A 6,545-nucleotide genomic window follows, 5' to 3' on the forward strand; every position below is an offset into this window, starting at 1 on the left:
CTCTGCCTCCCAGGTTCAAGCGATTCTCCTGCCTCAGCCACCCAAGGAGCTGGGACTACAGGCACATGCCGCCACGCCTGGCTAATTTTTGTACATTTGGTAGAGATGGGGTTTCACCATGTTAGCCAGGCTAGCCTCGAACTCTTGGCTTCAGGTGATCCTCCCACCTTGGCCTCTCAAATTGCTGAGATTACAGATGTAAGCCATCGCGCCCGGCAGGCTTTAAACATTTTTCTGGGGGCTTTGCAAGCAGCAAAGTTTGAAGACCATTAGGCTAATAGCATAAGTGCGGCATTCTAATCCTGACCCAACTATCGAGCCTTGGGAAATGCCCTTCTTAACCCCTCCGCATCCATTTCTCTTTCTGTAAAATAAAAATCACATCTTCTTGCTTTTCCTTATTCTTAGGAAACTTCTGAGATCATAAAAGATAATGAAATAATGTGAAAAGGTCTAAATTGCTTCCTGGGGGAAAGTTGAACACCTCTGGGAAGTTTCAATAACTTTTTCAGGCCAATGGGATACTGGTTGGTTCCTCAAAGAGTATAAATGAAAGGTATTCTTACTACTACTTCTACTTTACCACTTGCCATGTACCCCAGCTTTGACTCCACCACTGGCCATCCAACATTGTAGAGTTAGTCTCTGCATCTCTGCACCATAAGTTTAGCAAGAAGGAACCTAACTGTATTTCAGGGCTAAGCCCAAGATTCTACCCTGGTGTTCAGTAAGTTAAACCACAGACTTACACAACAGGAAAGCAAAAAAGCCCAAACTCCCTTCCCAAAGGGCAGTGGGAGCACACATTTCTTAGCTCAGAAAATACTGATAGAAGTTCTACATATTGCCACCTATTCAGATAACCGGGAATGGTCAGCTCATATCACATGGGCCTTTTTTAGCTTGCTAGGCCATCTGTCATCTCTCTTGTACTCAATCCCTTTCCTCTTAAAAAGATGCTTATAATTTTGTCAATAATTAATGGACAGTTATCACTTGAGCCTGTCATCTCAGTTTATAAAGCATATTAGGTTCTGATATCTAGCAGGCTTAATACGCTTCAGAATTGGCTCTGTTAGAGACCTTATGAGAACATTGAATCTCAAGCGGGGGCTTTTAAGACACTTGCCATCTTGAAAAGACACGGAGTTTTAAGTTGTTTCATAAGGTCTAAGAAGTGGTGGAGAAACAGATTGGTGAGGAACTGCGTGGGTAGTGAGAAGCTAGGAGTAGAATTTCTCTATGAGATGGTATTGAACACTTATTCATTCACCTCTTCAACATGTTTGTGAGTGTTTATTTAGGTCCTATTAAGTACCATTTTCTGGGCTGGGCATGAAGAAACACAGATAAATGACCTTCCCTGCCCTCAGGGGGTTTATAGTCTGGTTGTAGAAAGGCAAAAACAATGACAAAACTACACACTTTCTGAAAGGAGGGCAGAGTGGAAGCAGAGAGGAATAAAAGCCTAAGAAAGCAAAGGAAGGCTTTCCAGAGGAGATGGCATTTGAGCTCAAAGTAGACAAGGTCATCTTAGGAATAAAGAATGTCATAGGCAAAGTCCTGGAGGCCAAGGAGAGCTTAGGATCAACAAGGAGCTCAAATTTCTCCTGCTCAAAGACCGAAAAGGAGAGTGCCTAAAGATAGGTTGTAGAGGGAGGGAAGACAGAACACAACAAGCCTTGAATATCACGTGAAGCATTTGTATTTTATTCTGTGGAAGACAGGCTTTTAGGAAATTGGGCAGGGCCATGTCAAGATCAGACATCTGTTAGAAACATTGCAAGATCACTTTGGCAGCTATGTGGAGGATGGATTGAGATGTTGGGATAGGACTATAAGATTAGAGACAACAGTACAGTCAGGATGCTTTCAGTCCTGACAGAAAGTCTATGTAAACTAATTCAAACAAAATGGAGTATTATTGATGATTATTATAACAAAAATGTTCAAAGGAGAGACTGGCTTCAGAGGAAATTCAAGAACTCACAGGATATCATCAGGGCTCTTTCCTTCTCCTGCAGCATCTCTCAGCTCTGCTGCGCTCCTTGGCTTCTGTTGCGAACTCTCTCTCCTATAGTGGAAAGAGATGACTGCCAAGCTCTTATTTTCTCATTTTAGCAATCCCAGTATCCACAAACCAATTCCAGAGAAGCTTCTGATTGGCCTTGCTGGGGTTACGTGCCCATTAATGAACTAATTATTAGTGGAGTGTGGTGGAATTCATGTTTTGATTAACTGCCTGGTTCATACCTGTGATAAAGGGGACAGGTCGCCAAGTCTGACGACAGTCCCAGTGGAACCATATGGGAGCTAAGGAAGAGATCCCCGAGAAAACAAGAAGAATGAGAACACGCATTGGCAATATAAAAACTGCAGTTAACACTGACCATGAGAGCAGAACTTAATTGCAATATGATAGTGAAAATATAGACAAACAAAAGATGTTTGGGGACGTATAATTGAAATCAAGACTTGGTTTTTATTCACTTGATCTTCCAAAACAAATAGATTACTGCCTTTGGCAGCTCCCTGGATGCTTCTCTGGGAGAAGATTCCAGGTGTTGGTAGCCAGAGACGGCTAAATAAATATATAGATACATTTATAAGTAAAAATAAATAAGAAAAAATTTACAAATAGATACATGGATTTGTTTACTTATGATACCTTTCCTGGTTCCCCAAAAGAATTTGAGGCAACTTAGAGAGTTGGTACAGCAAAGTAAGAGTCACATTATCCAAAGCTCTCATCCAACTTTTCATAGGTGAGCTGCAAATTTACTTCCTTGCTTCCTGGAAGCCAATGCAGGCAGGACAATGACATGATCAGTCAAATAATTTACAGTGATAATCAGAGAAACTTGACATTATTGGTATTGACATCTGAAAGGAATGTCTCCCTCGGTGCTCATAAAGTTGCCATTGTGTAATGTGGTAAATATCAGTCTGTCAGTAAATATAATAATGAGTTTTGTGGGGCTCTTTCTTAAAAGGATTTTCAGTGGTGACCAATGTCATATAGATAAAACGTTGGTTAATAGAAGTAATGTATTTTGTATAATAAATCCAGATATTTGAAATCTTAGAAAAGCCAGGTCAGCCCAGGCCAGATAAGTTGTCAGTATTTACTTAGCAGTGAATCCCTTTAGTCAGGGCATTTGCTCCTCATCACTCCTTATAGTCTTGCATCCAGCTTGCTTCAGTTATTTGTTTGTATTATCAGTCTGGCCCCTATATGCATTTATATTTGTGACCCATGGAAAGATGTGCATGACCAGGGTCTGTCTAGCCCTTTCCCTCTCTACACTTTTCAGCTTCCATATTAGTACACAGTGATTTCTTTTCCTCTTCCCAGCTGCCTTTGACAGTAGTTTTCTCAAATATTTCTTCCATTCTCTTTCAGTCATCTTTGAGGAAGGAGTGCTCACATTCACTCTTCTCCTGCTCTTGGCTTCAGAACCTGGAAGGTAAAGCCACTGACTTCCTGAAAACCCAGCAGCTCCACTTGCAGTGGCATGTAAGGTCCATATTTATGGATGGCTTGCATGACTGGCTTGGAAACTGACGCCAAAGGAATTCCCATGAAAATGCTTTTGTCTTGAGCCAAGGAGCCTGGGGTAACTTTGAGTAAAGAATGACCATGACTACTTGTTTCAGAAATTTTAAGTAGCCCCAAGATTTGGCTTTCATTTTCTGGTGTGATGTGAAAGAAATGCCACTTGCCCAATTAATTGGTAGTAGAGGAAAATCCATGCAAGCACCTGAAATGAGAGTCATTTTTATGTGAACTTCCTACTTTCTTTAAAATTCAGAATTCTCAGAAGGACGAGTGAGTGCATTTGGCCCCAGCTAGCAAGTACCGATGTTCTAAAAGCATCATGTGAAGTCAAGGCAATTGGGATGTTTTACAGGAGCGGTTAACTATCTTGACAACAACACTTTGATGATTTTATAGCCAAGAATTCTTGACAATGAGCAGAATTTAGGAAGTGACACACATTTAAAAAAGTGTACTTTTAAAAAAAGGAAGTAGGCATTTTGACTTTTCATTTCAGTGGATTGGAGAGGGCATTATTAATACAATATTGGCACACTGTTTGTCTATGTAAATTAGGGGACTGAACTGAAAGAAATGAGAGATTTTGCATGTTCTCACTCATATGTGGCAGCTAAAAATTTAAAAAGTTGAATTCATGGAGATAGAGTAGAATGAGGTTACCAGAGGCTGTGAAGGGTAGTGGGGAGTAGGATGGCTAATGGGTACAAAAATATGGTTAGAATGAATAAGATCTAGTATGCAGTAGCACAATAGGGTGACTACAGTCAACAATAATCTATTGTTTATTTTAAAATAATAAAGAGTGGAGTTGGAATGCTCCTAACACAAAGAAATGATAAATGCTTGAAGTGATGGATATCCCAATTACTATGGTTTGATCATTACATATTAAATGCCATATAAAATCATTACATATATCTCATAAAGATATACAACTATTATATAATTGTAATAATTAAAAATAAAAATAAATAAATAGGAAGGAAATGAGAATGAGACAGAGAAGACTGGAAATACAATTTAGATTCAAAACCAAGATGAATTAGCTAGGACTCTTTCTTGTAAGGAGCAAATGAACAACACATTTCAAAGGTGGCCAAAAAAGTATCATTCAAAACTTTCATGTTTTATTGTTTATTGTTGGCTGTGCCCCTTCTCTCCAAACCACATTCATTTATTTATACTTTCTGCGTTATTCTTGCTTACGTGTTTGTGGGAAGGTAGCCCCCCAGATCAGCTTGGGAAGTAAGGGAACCTAAAAAGAAGTTTGTAGGTCGGGCTCAGCAGCTCATGCCCATAATCCCAGCACTTTGGGAGGTTGAGGCAGGAGGATTGCTTTAGGCCTGGATACCAGCCTCGGCTACAAAGTGAGACCTCATCTCTACAAAAAATTAAGAAAAAAACAGCCAAGCATAGTGGCACGTGCCTATAGTCCTGGCTACCTGGGAGGCTGAGGCAAGAGAATCACTCAAGCCCAGGAGTTCAAAGCTGCAATGAGCTGTGATCATGCCACTGCATTCCAGCCTAGGCGACACGGCAAGACGCTGTGTCTAAAAAAAAAAAAAAAAAAGTTTTTATATATTCACATATTGCCCCCATAATTCATTAAACCTCAGGTATTTAGCCCCTTCAAAGCTGCCGCTGACAAATGCCCTGTAAGCCTTAGCACACATGGGGCGGGCCTGGCTCTGAGCTTCACTGGGTCCCACTGTAGTGCCTGAAGAATGTCCTCACAGGAAACTGCAGATTGGTGACAGACGGGCCTGTCAGTGGCTCTAGTTTTTACTCTCATGGAAGCAAAACCCACCAGGCACTTTTTTGGCTAATGGGTTCAAGGCACCAAAATGCATTTAGAGGTGTTGGCCGTGGCAAGGCCTGCAGTGGAGCTGCCAAGTTCTGCAGATGCTGTCCCAGGTCCCCCTGGCCTCTCACTGAGTAGCTCTCCCATTCCTCCATCCTCATGTTCAGCCAGGTTTCCTCTCCTGCTCTTATGCTGTCGCCCTGAAGGCCCAGCGCTCTCATCTGCAGTGTGGTGAGACTGGTTTGCAAACTCCAAAAAGCCCCATGTCTGTCTTACTCCCACTCTTAGTTTAGCCAGAACTGCAGGGAGATAGATTTATTACTCCCATTGAAACATCCCCACACCTAATTATTCTTCCTGAAGCATTCATTACTTCCCTTAAAAAATTACTTAGAGCACCCGACTGGTGTTCTATTCTCAATCTGATTTGCATCAGAGACAATGACACATTCTCAAATCAGCCTTCTTGAGCAGCAGGGACAAGAGTCCTTCACTTTGATGGAAGGAGGAAGTGGATGCTTTGTGATAAACAGTAAAGCCCTTTCTCCCCAGTGCCTGTAAAAGTCAACATCATTTTCACCTTGAACCCTCACATCGAAACTGCTCTCAAGGTGAACTATGGATCCCTGGCTGACTTTCACATGCCCTTTCTAATGCATGGGGATGTTATGTGACCTAAAAAGCTCCGGCACAAGGTGAGATGACACGTCATTACAGATTGTAATTTCTACTGTGAACTAACACACATCTGGAAGGAAGTAACTTTATGAGGCAGAAAATTAAAGCACTCACGTCCAGCCTTGCCTATGCTCAGGATACACACCACTATTTTCTGAAAAGCCAAAAAAGCAAATAAGGTGTTGATTGAATATAAAAGAAAAGAGAATCTGGTAGTAAATAATAAACAGGAAAGTTTGAATGCCTAGTCTGGAGGGGGAAGATAAAATCACTTTCCCCGTAAGTATTACTTTACTACCTTGTACTCTTGTACTGTGGTGCAGGGAAGTGGATTCAGTCGTTTTTAAAACAAGGACTGTGTTACAACCATAGGCAGACCATTGTTCTAGAACAGAGAAATGTACAAAAAGAAGTTTGCTACAAAAAAGAATTTCTTATGACCAATTAGTCTTGGTGAATCATTTCTTACCAAAGCTACCAAATGAAATGGCTTTAGGATACACACTC

The sequence above is a fragment of the Hylobates moloch genome, unplaced genomic scaffold (assembly GCF_009828535.3).
Source record: "Hylobates moloch isolate HMO894 unplaced genomic scaffold, HMol_V3 SCAFFOLD_35, whole genome shotgun sequence".
Taxonomy (NCBI): Eukaryota; Metazoa; Chordata; class Mammalia; order Primates; family Hylobatidae; genus Hylobates; species Hylobates moloch.